Here is a 15136-nt window from a genome sequence, read left to right as displayed (position 1 = left end):
TTCGTATTCACATTAATTCAATCATAGCGATAATGATGAACCTAAGAGCCGTTGACCTATTGTAACGTGCAAAATCCTTTTTATCTTTTTTCTTGTGCACGTTAATCGTGTATGTTTCTGGGAACATTTCCCATGCGTGTGTAAGATTTCCTTTTCATTAATCAACGCAATGCACCTCAGCACTCAATATAATAATAATAGAAGTGAGTCAATTACTTATATAACAGGCAACGAGAGGTCATAGTTTAGAATTACTTTATGGATTTTGAAAATTATGATTTATTTTAATAAACTATGTTTCTCGGACAAACCCTCCCCTTTTATAAGATTAATTTTAGAACATCCCACCTGACGTTTCTGAAGCGCAAAGGGCAGGCATTATATTTGTAAACTTTTATATGATTATCTTATTCTTTTTGTTGAGGCTTAAGCTCCCGCTCTCATTGCGTGATTCGACTTAACGTTTGTACTTAAATTTTTCCCATATGCTCGTTCCATATATCCACTTGGACCTTTTTATTAATATTAATATGTTAGTTTTGCTTATCAATTCGGTAATTAATTCAGTTCTTATATTAAATTTTTTCAATTGTAACTACACTTGGTGGCGATCCAGTAAAATTTTGTGCCACACGAAACTCACAACACACTACAGAGTTCCACATAGACTATCTTCACCCACTTTCTGTTTGCAAATCACTTTCCAGATAACCATTTACCAGTTAATAACGATTTAAAGTCTTTGCATCAATAGTCTAGGAGTGATAGATCACGTCATGGGGCAGCATCTTTTCTTAGAGGCAAAATGTTCCCTGCAGCCTACCGGCGACGCTTTTGTACTTGTTATGCTCCTGACACGTGGCATGACATAGGCACTCTACAACATCCGTGCGAAATGTGTGTTGCCTGTAATCCAGTCAGCCGGCCGGGGTGGCCGAGCGGTTCTAGGCGCTACAGTCTGGAACCGCGCGACCACTACGGTCGCAGGTTCGAATCCTGCTTCGGGCATGGATGAGTGTGATGTCCTTAGGTTAGTTAGGTTTAAGTAGTTCTAAGTTCTAGAGGACTGATGACCTCAGAAGTTAAGTCCCATAGTGCTCGGAGCCATTTGAACCATTTTTTTGTAATCCAGTCATCTGCTCTGCGTGGAAAATGGTACAATATCCCAAATTAGTCCGCCCCTGGTAGCTGAGTGGTCAGCGCGACGGAATGTCGTACCCAACGGCCCGGGTTCGATTCCCGGCTGGGTCGGAGATTTTCTCCGCTCAGGGACTGGGTGTTGTGTTGTCCTTATCATCATTTCATCCTCATCGCCAAGCAAGTCGTCGACGTGGCGTCAACTCGAAAGACTTGCACCAGGCGAAGGGTCCACCCGACGGGAGGCCCTAGCCATAAGGCATTTCCATTTCCATCCCAAATTAAAGTTCCTGATTTGTTTCTAAAATACCTTTCTCTGCTTAAAGACACTCATTCTCAGGTTTTCTGATTTAAAATCACCTGACCAGTTTACGGGGGTAGGTAGTCCACTGAACAGACAGAGCATTATGACCACCTACCCAACAGCGGTTATGTCCACATTTGACATGGATAACAGCAGCGGCGCGTTGTAGCATGGAAGCAATGAGGCCTTGATAGGTCGCTGGAGGGAGTTAGTACCACATCTGCACGCACAGGTCACCTATTTCCCGTAAATTACGGGGATGAGGTGATGAGCTCTGACGCTACGTTCAATCCAGATGTGTTCGGCGGATTCAGATCTGGCGATATGGGGGCCAGCACATAAACTGGAGCTCACCACTGTGTTCCTCGAACCAATCCATCACACTCCTGGCCTCGTGAGATGGCGGACTGTCTTGCTGAAAAATGCCACTGCCATCGGGAAACATGAACGTCACGAAGGGTCTACGTGATCTGCAACCAGTGTACGATACTCCGTAGCCGTCAAGGTGCCTTGCACTAACTTCACTGCATCCGTGGATGCCCACGTGAATATTCCCCAGAGCATAATGGAGCCGCCACCAACATGTCTGCCGGCCGGTGTGGCCGTGCGGTTCCAGGCGCTTCAGTCTGGAACCGCGTGACCGTTACGGTCGCAGGTTCGAATCCTGCCTCGGGCATGGATGTGTGTGATGTCCTTAGGTTAGTTAGGTTTAAGTAGTTCTAAGTTCTAGCGGACTGATGACCACAGATGTTAAGTCCCATAGTGCTCAGAGCCATTTGAACCATTTGAACCAACATGTCTGCGTCCCCTAGTATAGGTGTCAAGGAGCTGTTCCCCTGGAAGACGACAAATTCGCCCCCTATCATCGGCATGATGAAGAAGATATCGGGATTCATCAGACGATGCAACGCTCTGCCACTACGCCAACGACCAGTGCCGATGGTCACGTGCCCATTTCAGTCCTAGTTGTCGATGTCGTGGTGTTAACATTGGCTCTTGCATGGGCAGTCGGTTGCGGAGGTCGATCGTCAGGAGTGTTCGCTGCACAGTGTGTTCAGACAAGCTTGTACTCCGCCCAACATTTAAGTCTGATTTTAGTTCTGCCACAGTTCGCCGCCTGTCCTGTTTTACCAGTCTGTCCAGCCTGCGACGTCAGACATCTGTAATAAGGGGCGGCCGGTCAACCTCACGACGTCTGGACGCCTTTTCACCGTGTTGAAGGCACTCACCACAGCACTCCTCAAACACCCGACATGTCGTGTAGTTCCCGAAATAGTTGTGCCGAGCCTCTGGGACATCACAATCTGCCCTCGGTCAAGCTCAGACAGATCGCGCGTTCTCCGTTTTACACACGGAAAGCACGCTCACTGATACTACAAGTACTGTGCGTTTGTCCGACCAGCAGCCGTTCTTTGCCTGGCCAAGCTGCTATCGACTGGCCGGGTTTATATCGATAGTAGGTCGATGGCAATAATGTTCTGGCTGATCAGTGTGTGTTCCAGGTCACGAAAACTGACAAAGGCCGGGATGGCGGTGCGTCGGCATCACGCCCCTCAATGACCACATCCGATGATGCAACTGGGCGACGGACGACACTGTCACTTATACGGATATCGTGTCTGTTCTTTCGGACGCGACCTAAAGAACAGACACCATATCCATATAAGTATATAGTTTTAGCAACACCGGCCATGACCTTCTTCTTCTGTGCGGTTGCACACATATTCCCCGAACTCTTACGGGACTTCGTAAGAACGTCTTCCATGAGAAATGAGTGTGTTGGGGTGGGACACTACAAACGGAGTGCGTGGACATACAAGGTGAGAATGTGGGTCTCGCAGAGGCGTGCGCGAGATAGTCCCTGCAGTCGCAGTATCCTCTGTGCCTTCGGTGGCTCAGATGGATGGAGCGTCTACCCTGTAAGTAGGATATCCCGGGTTCGAGTCCCGGTCGGGGCACACATTTTCACCTGTCCCCGTTGACATATATCAACGCCTGTCAGCAGCTGAAGGTATTACTATAATTCTAATTTCGACACAGTTACTGGTCGATACCACTGGCCCCTCCGAGGTCTGCTCGGGCATAGTTTGGTTTAGTTTAGATAGTAAGCAGATGCGGTATGACTGGTTAGTAAAACCAGCTAGTTCGGTGGAATCTTGCCATGGCAGGTTCAATTGAATAAAAAGACACCTAGCGTCAGCGAACATTTTGTCTCTCAAAAAATGTTCAAATGTGTGCGAAATCTTATGGGACTTAATTGCTAAGGTCATCAGTCCCTAAGCTTACACACTACTTAACCTAAAGCATCCTAAGGACAAACACACACACACACACACACACACACACACACACACACACACCCATGAACGAGGGAGGACTCGAACCTCCTCCGGGACCAGCCACACAGTCCATGATTGCAGCGCCATAGACCGCTCTGCTAATCCCGCGCGGCTTTTGTCTCTCACAAAAGTTATTCCTCATGGGGTGATCTATCTCCCCGTGCCGTTTGATGCAAAGACTCTGAGGTATCCTGTGCATGGAACTCCGCGTAATCTCGACAGTCATCGAAATGTCGCTGAATTTCAGTGCCGCCACAGGAATGAAAGTCCGAGATTTCATCAGCAGTACACGCTCGGAAAGTCTACATTCATGTATGTTTTCATGCTACTTTATTTTCCGGAGATTATCTAAGAAAATTGGAAACTGATATGCGCAAAAAAATGTTTTTAATAAAATGCTCCCGGGCGTGTGGCTGGGGGGAGGGGGGGGGGGAGGGGGAGGTGAACGTGACCCCAACGGTATTTGCAAGAACTCCCACGCCCATCCCAGCCCCCCCCCCCCCCCTTGGATCAGTGCCAGGAGGGGTGACACAGCGGTTGCTGACGCCTCTCCTGGGATCAGACGGCTGCCGCCTTGTTATTCCAGACCCGCCCATGAGCTGCCCCGCTGTTGAGAGCAATTTCCACAAGTCGTGACTGTCGCCTTGCGCACGAATCGAAGGTCAGCCTCTTCTGCGATTCGACACACATATCTGCAGCCAAGTTCGCCTGCGCTGCGGCGAATTCACTGTTACAAGACTACTCGGTTTGCCCTTCAGCTGAAATTCGAACAATCTCTAAAGCAACCAAAGTGTTAAACGCATTTTGATCTTTTTGTTAGATCCCTTTAGTGACTGATCTCTCTTACTCTGGTTAGATGTGATATAACGCCCTCCGGATGTCATTAGGAATGTAATGAAAGGCAGAAAGATATAGATTTCAGAAACAGATTTCAGATTACCTCATTCCTTTAAATGTTTGGAAGCTACAGTATTACTTACGAAAAGTTTAGCATGAACTTTTAAACAAATATATACAGAAAGATAGCTGACATGTTTGTCCGAAAGCATATTCAGATGGTTCAAATGGCTCCAAGCACTATGGGACTTAACATCTGAGGTCATCAGTCCCCTAGACTTAGAACTACTTGAACCTAACTAACGTAAGGACATCATACACATCCATGCCCGAGGCAGGATTCGAACCTGCGACCGTAGCAGCAGCACTGTTACAGACTGAAGCGCCTAGAACCGCTCGGCCTCAGTGGCCGGCGGAAAGCATATAAGGCCTCTGAGAGAACGATATGTCACTTCAGTTATCTTCGATAGTCACAGCAATTCTTACTTGTAGGTGCTCATTGAGCACGCTCTAAGTCAACAGACACTGTAAATTCACAACACAATAGCCGACAAGTTGAACACGCGTGGCCGGCCGCTGTGGCCGAGGGGTTCTAGGCGCTTCAGTCCGTAACCGCGCTGCTGCTACGGTCTCAGGTTCGAATCCTGCCTCGGGCAAGGATGTGTGTGATGTCCTTAGGTTAGTTACGTTCAAGTAGTTCTAAGTCTTAGGGACTGATGACCTCAGATGCTAAGTCCCATAGTGCTTAGACCTATTTGAAGCATTTTGATAGTGTAGTGTACCTGAGGTCAGAGGAGTACGTGGTAGAATCGAAGTCCCCAGTGGAAAGCACTGTTGACGGTCGTTTGAACTATATTTTTTTATTTTTATTTTTTATTTATTTATTTTGAACACGCGTTTCATCAGTGCAGTTACGAAATTTTCGTAACAGGTGAGACATGAGCGTGATAAGGCTAACTTGAACTGGTTACTAATTCATGCAGAATATTGTGACTGGAACATACGAGCAACATTAAAGCTTCAGACGACGTTTATTATATCGTATACCTTGCAAGAAGAGCATATGTTTTACGAGGTATATAAAATAACGGGACTGATGCTGTCTCAGAATAAGAACGCATGTGCCCCCGATGAACGACCGATAACTGTGAAGCGTGAAGACTTCTCAGTCGAACGCAACATCTCTTTTGCCTGTAGACAGATCAGTGTGGACGTTGCCTTCGCTTGTGTGAGAGATGTTAGTTTCTTTGCTAGTGTAATAACAGAGCAAGGAATTCTGCAAGTTTCTGATGAATCAGAAAAAGTGCTACTGAAACTTATCTGTTGCTAAAAGAAGTGTATGGCGAAGAAAGTTTATGACGTATGGAAGTTTTTGAGTAGTTCAAGCGTTTCCAAGGCTGCCGAGAAGACGCTGAAGATGACCCAAGGCCGGGATCAAAATCAGAAACTGATGACAATATGGAAAAAGTCGGTAATCTGATTCGATCTTACCGTCGGCTGAGTCTTCGATAGATTGCTGAAAGTGTAGGAAGTGACAAAGAGTGCGATAGGCAAATTTTGCGTACCCAGTTTAATATGAGAAAAGTTTGTGCGGAACTTATGCCAAAATTCTCACGCCCGAACAAAAAGAATCTCGTAAAAATGTTTCTACCGATAGTTTAAATAGCATTGAAAATGATTCTGATGTCTTTGAAAGACTTAGAACATGTGACTTACCTTGGTTTCTGTCCGCCCCCGGTAGCTGCGTGGTCAGCGCGACAGAATGTCAATCCTAAGGGTCCGGGTTCGATTCCCGGATGGGTTGGAGATTTTCTCCGCTCAGGGACTGGGTGTTGTCCTAATCACCATCGTTTCATCCCCATCGACGTGCAAGTCGCCGAAGTGGCGTCAAATCGAAAGACTTGCACCCGGCCAACGGTCTACCCGACGGGAGGCCCTAGTCACACGACATTTACATTACCTTGGTTTCTCATTTATGATAGAGACACTATACGCCGATTCATGCTATGGAAGAGCCAAACTTCACCGAGAGTGAGAAAAGCTCGAATGAGCAAATCAAGATTAAAAGAGATTTTGATTGCTTTTTCGATAGTCATTATTGGTTGACTGATTGATTTGGGGGAGCGGACCAAACAGCGAGGTCATCGCTCCCATTGGATTAGGGAAGTATGGGGAAGGAAGTCGGCCATGCCCCTTCAAAGGAAGCATCCCGGCATTTGCCTGAAGTGATTTAGGGAAATCAGGGAACACCTCATTCAGGATGGCCGGACGCGGTTTTGAACCGCGGTCCTCCAGAATGCGGGCAAGACACCTAACTCCACGTTCTGTGATAATTTGGAAATCTTTGGTAAGTTCCTATGGAACCAAACTGCTAAGGTCATCGGTTCCTAGGCTTACACACTGCTTAATCTAACTTAAACTAACTTACACTAACGACAACAAACACATCCATGGCCGAGGGAGCACTCGAACCTCCGACGGGGGTAGCCGCGCGAACTGTGGGAAGGTGCCCCTGACCGCACTGCTACCTCGCGCGGCTCACTTTCTGTGACGACGCGTGAGAGTCCAACGGTTAGTCACCTGGTCGTAGGATCACCGCCCATTTTCCAAAGATGAGAACGGAAGTAGCACACGAACAGCTGAAGAGCGTCGTCGTTTCCGGGGTATTTGATCCCAGGCACCGGGCCGTAACAATCCGCCCTTTGTCAAAGTAGTTTATGTCTGCGGCTCGTATCGTCACTAGACAGACTCCCCACTCGTCTCTGCTCTGCTTGTATTCTGTTCTCGCAGCGCCACATGTGCTCTGGGCCACCAGGCGTGCAAACGTAATGTCTCATCAGTGTACAAGGGGCGTTCAGTAAGCAATGCAGAACATTTTTTCTGAGCGCTAGTTGGTTTCATCCAGGATTCCAATACACCATATTATCCCCCACTCTTTTGGCCAAAAAACATTATTTTTCAAAATAATTTCCGTTCAATGCGACGGCGTTAGGCCACCTTATTGGGAGGGCCTGTATGCCCACATGGTACGATTCTTGGAACACTTCGGAGCCAACGTCTTGCTACGTGACCTCCACGGCATCCAGGTACTGCTTCCCGCGGAGCGTAACTTTCACTGGGCCACACAGGTGGAAGTCGCAAGGTGCAATATTGGGGTTGTAGGGTGGATGAGAAAGAAGAGCCCAATTTTTTTTTTTATTTTTTTTTTTATTTATTTTTTTTTTAGCTCCTTTCGGGTGCGCAAACTTGGAGAGGCCTCGCATTGTCTTGAAGAAGATCGTTTGCATTTTTGTGGTGACTAACCCATTGAAGTCGTTTCTTCAATTTCCTGAGGGTATGTGCGACAAGCGGGAGATCGGACAGGTTTGCGTGACCTTGTTGCGATGATGACAAACGTCTCGCACAACGATTCTCCATGCTTTTGTTCTGCCCAAATCTCCGAAGACATTCTGCAAAAGTCTGTGAGTATCTCCGATGCTCTGGTTATCACAGCTCTCTGCTTGGAATGCTCCGCCGTTACAGAAGTAAGAAAAAAAGGGCTCTGAGCACTATGGGACTCAACATATGAGGTCATCAGTCCCCTAGAACTTAGAACTACTTATACCTAACTAACCTAAGGACATCACACACATCCATGCCCGAGGCAGGATTCGAACATGCGACCGTAGCGGTCACGCGGTTCCAGACTGAAGCGCCTAGAACCTCTCGGCCACACCGGCCGGCCGTTACAGAAGTCATTTTGAGGGCTACGTATAGAGCCTGCATCTATCGGAACTGCGTGGAAGAATAGGGGCTGAACCTCGAATACGTCGCACAACAAATTCCGCATTTTTTTTTTCAATGAAAATTGTCCCGTAACGTTGGTAGCTGAAGAAGTGAATTAAATTTCCTTTGATTTACGTCTATGGTCACAATCGTTTTTGTTTAACAGATTACCGGTTTCCGTCTTTAATGCCCATCATCAGATCTGTTAAACAAAAAAGATTGTGACCATAGTCGTAAATTAAAGGAAACTTATTACATATACGGGTCACTGTGTTTTTCCGCGACGATGTCGCAGCTTGTGAAAGTGAATTAAAATTTGTGGTGTGGTCGGGACTCGAGCCCGGGTTTTCTTGTATACTAGGCAGATATGCTGACCAACTTGGAGACGATATGCTGACGAACTACCCAAGTCACATACCATCCCCAACACAAACTACAATTCACATCTCCCCTTATATTGTCACTATTACCTCGGTATTTGACTTGGGTAGTTCGTACAGTTGTGTTGACCATAATGCTGTGATTGTGTAATGGTCAGCATATCTCCTTAGTAAGCAAGAAAACCTGGGTTCGAGTCCTAGCCGACACGGTAGCTCAGCGTGTTCGGTCAGAGGGTTAGCTGCCCTCTGTAATAAAGAAACTGAGTTAACCGATCAACGACGAACTTAAACGGGTGTCTTACGACATCTGCCCCGAGCCCACAGCACAGATTTTAATTCCTTCTTCAGCTTCCAACGTTATCTGAGATAAATTAGAGGCTTAAGTTTCTCAGGGATAACTATAAATTGCCCCAGAAAAATTATGTGTTGCATTACTTACTGAACGTCCCTCGTACATCATGTAAGACGCCATCTATCGTTTTTTTTGGTCCTATATGTGGCTTACCGTCAGCCATCCCTACCACACTGATGCTGCCCGCACCGAATGCTAACAAAAGCAGGTTCAGACGAAATCATTTCTTTCTTTAGGTAAGTAACAACTGATTTTCAGAGCTGTCAAATTCAGTTGCTCAGTACCTGAGATATTTCTGGCGTGTTTTTCCTTCAAATTACAACGATAGCGCACGGTGTGGTGACTACAAATGTTATTGCGCTGTTTCTGTCCTTTAATGCACACATAATAATGGTAAAAAATTTCTGTCGTTAGGATTAGAGTTTATTACCGCTAGGTTGCAAGTATTGGAAAGCTCTTGCGTGCAAGCCGCTAGGCTTGTAATTACAGAGATAAAAGTGACATTCATAGCAGTACTGAACTAACAATACTCAAACTCATATCGCCTTCTTGAAAGTGTTACGAGTTACGGTGCATTACGACCAAATCCAGTGCAAAAATAAGCAGTATGGGAATAATACGCCAAGGCGGACGGATACAAATGTCTGCAGGTCGTAAATCATGCGTTGTTACGGTTATAGTGCGTGAGCCGAGGGCAGCTTATCGCGCCATGGGTGATGTTTGCTGTACACCTGTTTTAACGCTCTCTGCGAAGGGCGGTGAACGGGCGCGGATGCCAGGAAAGGCAAGTTACGATGCAATCGCCAGTCTCTCTAAGTGGCCAGCGAGTAAAAAGGTCGGCACACACCGACAACTATCTTCACGCCCGCTTTGTCCGGCGAATAGCTGGCCTCGAGACGTTATCAAATGACGCCTGCGAAGTAAACGACACTCCAGCTGGACAGTGATGTTTACACGGGGGCCTCGAGTCCATCAAAGGCGTTTTTCCGAACGTTTGAAGGATACATTCGTCGTAATGCTATTTCATTAAACGACGTTTCACGTATTACAAACTTGCACAAGAGCTTTGTTTACATTATTCTGTTCCCCTTTGCACTCCTGTGGATTTTAGCGTACTCGCGCCACAAAATTGCTGGCAGAGATTGTTTACATTGTTAATAAACCCCATAAGTCCAAAAAGGCACGATTAACAAAAATAGGGAGACGTTAGGACTGTGGTTTTAATGCTTAAAGTGTTCCACGTAGTTTCCCACCATATGAGTACAACGTACAGAACGTTCATACAACCATGTGAAACTGTCATAAAAGTACTTCTTCGGGATGTTGTTGCCGGCTGGGGTGGCCGAGCGGTTCTACAGTCTGGAACCGCGATACCGCTAAAGTCGCAGGTTCGAATCCTGCCTCGGGCATCGATGTGTGTGATGTCTTTGGGTTAGTTAGGTTTAAGTAGTTCTAAATTCGGGGGGACTCAGAAGTTAAGTCCCATAGTGCTCAGAGCCATTTGAGCCATTTTTGGGATGTTGCTCAAGTCATGTGTCACATTAGTTTGAATGTCATTTGTGTTGTAAAAGGGTTGGCCCCTCATGGGAATTTCTGCACTGTGTCCTTTTATGGTAGGTTCGTACTGATAACTCCAAGTGTTGTCACCCGTGATTTTTTTTTCCAGGAAAGATTTGTCAGCGTTTTTCATTTCAGTCAAATCACGGCTGGCGACCACGCGTCATTGTATTGTTCGGGAGTCAAGGTGTGCGGGACAAACTTTGCACACACTTTTCTCTTCTTCTAAACGTTCTGGAGAATGTCTTGAAAACTTCATTTAGAGATATTGTTCCATTGCGATTTGTGGCACAAAACGCTCTTTACTTGCTACTGCCTGCCCACAAACTGACTGGCTGAATGCAGGTCTGTTGTTTACATCCGTTAGCTCAAGCTGCCACCGTGGTTATTGCGCTGACGTTGCTTATACACCGGGAGTAAATCCAGTTTCGGAACATTTCCGGAAGATCGATGTACGCTCACACCGAACAAGTATGGCACAATATTTTTCTAAGCGGCTGGTAATAATCTGTCTTTTTGCGGTGTTCTCATTGCTTTCCACTTGAAATGATTATAATAGGACTGACATGAATTTTAAATGTTAGAAGAGATTTTGAGAAGCGGCGGAAAGGTGTAGTATAGGTATGGAATAGGGGAGGGTAATTGCTTATGAGAGAGCTGAAACACCTGACACAAATTTCAGAAATGCTGAATCTGGCATGATCCTCCTAACTTTAATTTTCTATAAAGGTCTTTCGAGGCTTGTTTTCCCTAACAGGATGACTAATGGTTAAATCAAGAACAGACTTGATGAATATTGAAATTATCTGTATATTATTGTTTCAACGTGGTTGTATTTTTTCGTATTCTTCCCGTTTTCGTAAAGCATAACTTACGAGAAAACTCTAAAAAATCACATTTAGGCTGACCAACGGAACCAACTCGTTATGACCAGGGATCGAATACAAACAGCGTTCACCTACGTGACGGGACAGTCTTGATGCGTTGTTGGATAGTGGACTGAGGATTTTCGTATCGTAAAGTGGCGTAAAGTGGCGTATTTCCATTACATATCGAGTGGTTATAATTAAACTTTCCCTATTAATGTCAAAGACATGGGGAAGACAAACAATGCACAATCAATTCAAATGAAACATATTTAATGTTCTGCTCGGTACTTCATACCATTACACACCGGTACCATTACTGCTACAAAAGGGGTCCAATATGGCACCCGTCACTCTCCAGAAGTGTCTGAAAGCACAGGACTGCATGTCCGTAGGTGTGCTGGCTACCTCTCTTGATATGCTACACTTCAGATCAGCACATATGTGAATGTCCCCTCCTTCAGGTAGCTCCACAACCAGAAATCAGAGAGAATGAGATGCTGACCAAGCATTTGTGTTTCGGAGAAGCAGGTGAACTTGACGAGCTGTGGGGTTCCATCTCGCATGAAAACTGTTGAGTTCAATGCGTCTCTCCCATATAGGGCGGGTATGACATGCTGGCGAAGCATATCGAGGTAACGCTGGCCAGTCACACAGCACGTCTTTGGTCCTTGAGCGCAAACTTGTGCAAAAAAGAATGAGCCAAAGATGAACGTAGCCGTGAGGCCATAGCATACGGTGACACGTTCACCATACAGACGACCTTCATGCACTGTGACTGGTGGTGAAGATACCCACATTCGGCAATTCCGTAGGTTCACTTCGCCCGTCAGAGAAAAATGAGCTTCGTCTGTACATAGGATGGTCCAGGGCCAGCCCTCGTCAATTTCAGTCCTTGTAAGAAAATGGAGAGCGAAGTCAACACATCGTTGTGCGTCCTATGGTGCAAGCTGTTGTACGATATGGGTCTTACGGATACCATTTGAGAATGGTTCGAAGCTCCTTCCGTACAGTGGGCCACGGGATGTTCAACTGTCGTGACACAACACGCGGACTGCCTAACGGTAGGGAATTGCGCGCAGCGTTGTCTACAATAGCAACAGCCATTTCATCAGCCAGCTGTCGTACGAACGGTCGTCGGCCTCCTCGCGGAGCGACGCCCAACCCTCCAGCCTCCAGTTGATTCGAACTTCATCATGCTCTTCACAGCACGTGGAAGAACAGGACCCTTTCGTAATACTTTCAGCCGATGATATTCTCCAAGTGCTGCTGCAGCATTACTGTTGTTTTGATAATAGTGTTTCACCAACAATGCCCTGCTCCTTTTGTCCAAGCTCATGTTGACGCTTCAAAAAGTGCAGAGCGGCTGGTCAGGTGTGTGAGACTATGAATCACAATGACAGATCACGACACCTGATGGCCATAGTGGGAACTAGGCGGTGGCGCTGTGACACATGGAAATCATGCACCCCATTCTCTGGACGTTAACGCTATCAAATGTGCTACTCATAGGGTAATTAATTTCCGTGTCATAACGTGTTAAATATGGAAAGTTTAATTATAACCAACCTGTACTTCTCAAAACAAGGATTTTTCCTTGATGTGTGAACGGAGCTAATACAAGTCGACTGCAGAGGATAGATTAGTATCTTGGCTAAGTTTATGACATAGCAAATTAGTACTTATATGAGGTGTGACAATAAAGTAATGAGACTGATGTGAAAAAAAAAATGTTGCTTACCAATTTAGTCAAGTTTAGTGTTGTTTCCTTCAAAGTAGTTCCCTTCTGATTGCACACACTTTTTCCAGCACTTCTGCCATTGATGGCAACGTTTCTGGAGCTCATCTTCTGTAATATCCTCCAAGACCCTTTTCACAGCTTTTTGGACATTTTGTGTTGTTTGAAAGTGGTGTCCCTTGACCACCGTTTTGACTCTTGGAAATAGAAAAAAGTCGCACGATGCTATATCTGGTGAATAAGGTGACTATGGTAGTACTGAAATTTGTTTTGAGGTTAAAAATTGCTGTACTGACAGAGCAGTATGGGGTGGCGCATTATCGTGTTGCAGAATCCAATTATCAACAATGTTGGCACGGACACGAAGAACTCTTTTACGAAGTCTTTCTAAAATTTCTTTGCAGTAATATTGGTTAACTATTTGTCCAGGAGGCACCCGCTCTTATGAACAATTCCCTTGGGATCACAGAAGCACACAAGCATTCGTTTCACTTCTGACTTTGACATGCGAGCTTTTCTTAGTCTGGGTGATCCCTTTGAGCACCATTACGAACTTTGGCGTTTTGTCTCTGGATCGCACTGAAAAAAAAAAAAACTTTCATCACCAGTGATAACATGGCTCAACAATTCTGGATTGATTTCCGTTTGCTCTAACAGATCGTCTGTGTTTCTCGCTGTTGTAGTGTGAGATTTTTGGAGACCATTTTTGCACAAATCTTTCTCATACCAAGATCTCCAGTTATTATTAGACGAATTGTTTCTCGATTGAAGTTCAATTCTTCTGCATTCATTTTCACGGATAATCTTCGATCAGACCGTACGAGCTCACGCACCCTGGCCAAGTTGACATCCGCCCGTGAGGTTGATGGTCGTCCACTGTGGTCTTCATCTTCAACATTCGTTCTGCCTTCTCTAAACATTTTATGCCAACGAAAAACTTGAGCTCTTGACATAACCTCCTCTCCAAAAGCCTTCTGAAGCTTACTGTAAGTTGTCGTCGCGTTTTCACCCAATTTAACGCAAAACGAAATGCCATACTGTTGCGCAATATTGTGTGGTTCCATTTCCGTGACGAGAGACACAAACACATGTTATCTTATTACAGCACAACTCACGACTGAGCAATTGCATCGATGTGCCGCTTGGACTAGAAGCAGCTTACAGACCAAGGTCAAAGATACTGTGCCTACGCAAGCCTGCAGGGTTGCCACATCTTGTAAAGAAATTCAGTCTCATTACTTTATTGTCGCACCTCGTATTTGTGGAATAAATATTTGTTCTATGTTATCTCCATATTCTATGTGTAATAATTTTTTTAAAAACAGTCATATGTAGGCTTCCCGCAGTTAATCAGCGCTACGGGCTCAGCACGACCTTGATGGCCTTAACGGCCGTACAACCAAGATTATACATAGTCCAGTCACATTACAGTGACCACCGTCCATTTTCAACGTCAGCGTGCAATCAACCACTCGCTGACGGCAGCAGTAGTAGTGGAGCCTACATGGATCGTGCCGAAAAGATGCGGAAAACAGTGCAGTTAATATAGTAATGCGGAAGCGTAGCGTTTTATCTGACGTCAAAACGGGCATGACATGGGCTTTACTTCCAAGGGTGGGCACATATCCGGAACGGCTAAGTTTGTAAACTGACTGCGTTCCGCTGTGGTTAAAGTGTATCGTCTAAGGGAAAATGGCTCTATCCAAAATCGGCGCCCAGGTAACTGTGATTGCACCGCTGGCCATAGGCGATAGGGGAGAACGATGGATGCTGAGATGTGTACGGACGAATAAACATGCAGTTGCTGAGCAACTGACAGCCCAAATGGACCAACGGACTTCCAGCAGTGTATCGTTAAGCG

At 45.8% G+C, this 15136-nt stretch overlaps 1 protein-coding gene across 1 annotated transcript in view; it reads left to right on the top strand.

Annotated features, from left to right (window-relative positions):
• Window positions 1-15136, top strand: part of LOC124606054 (serine/threonine-protein kinase WNK4-like) — a 455574-nt gene that overhangs the window by 127110 nt on the left and 313328 nt on the right. The window lies entirely within an intron of this gene.

The sequence above is a fragment of the Schistocerca americana genome, chromosome 3 (assembly GCF_021461395.2).
Source record: "Schistocerca americana isolate TAMUIC-IGC-003095 chromosome 3, iqSchAmer2.1, whole genome shotgun sequence".
Taxonomy (NCBI): Eukaryota; Metazoa; Arthropoda; class Insecta; order Orthoptera; family Acrididae; genus Schistocerca; species Schistocerca americana.
This window is presented reverse-complemented; position numbering and strand designations above follow the sequence as displayed.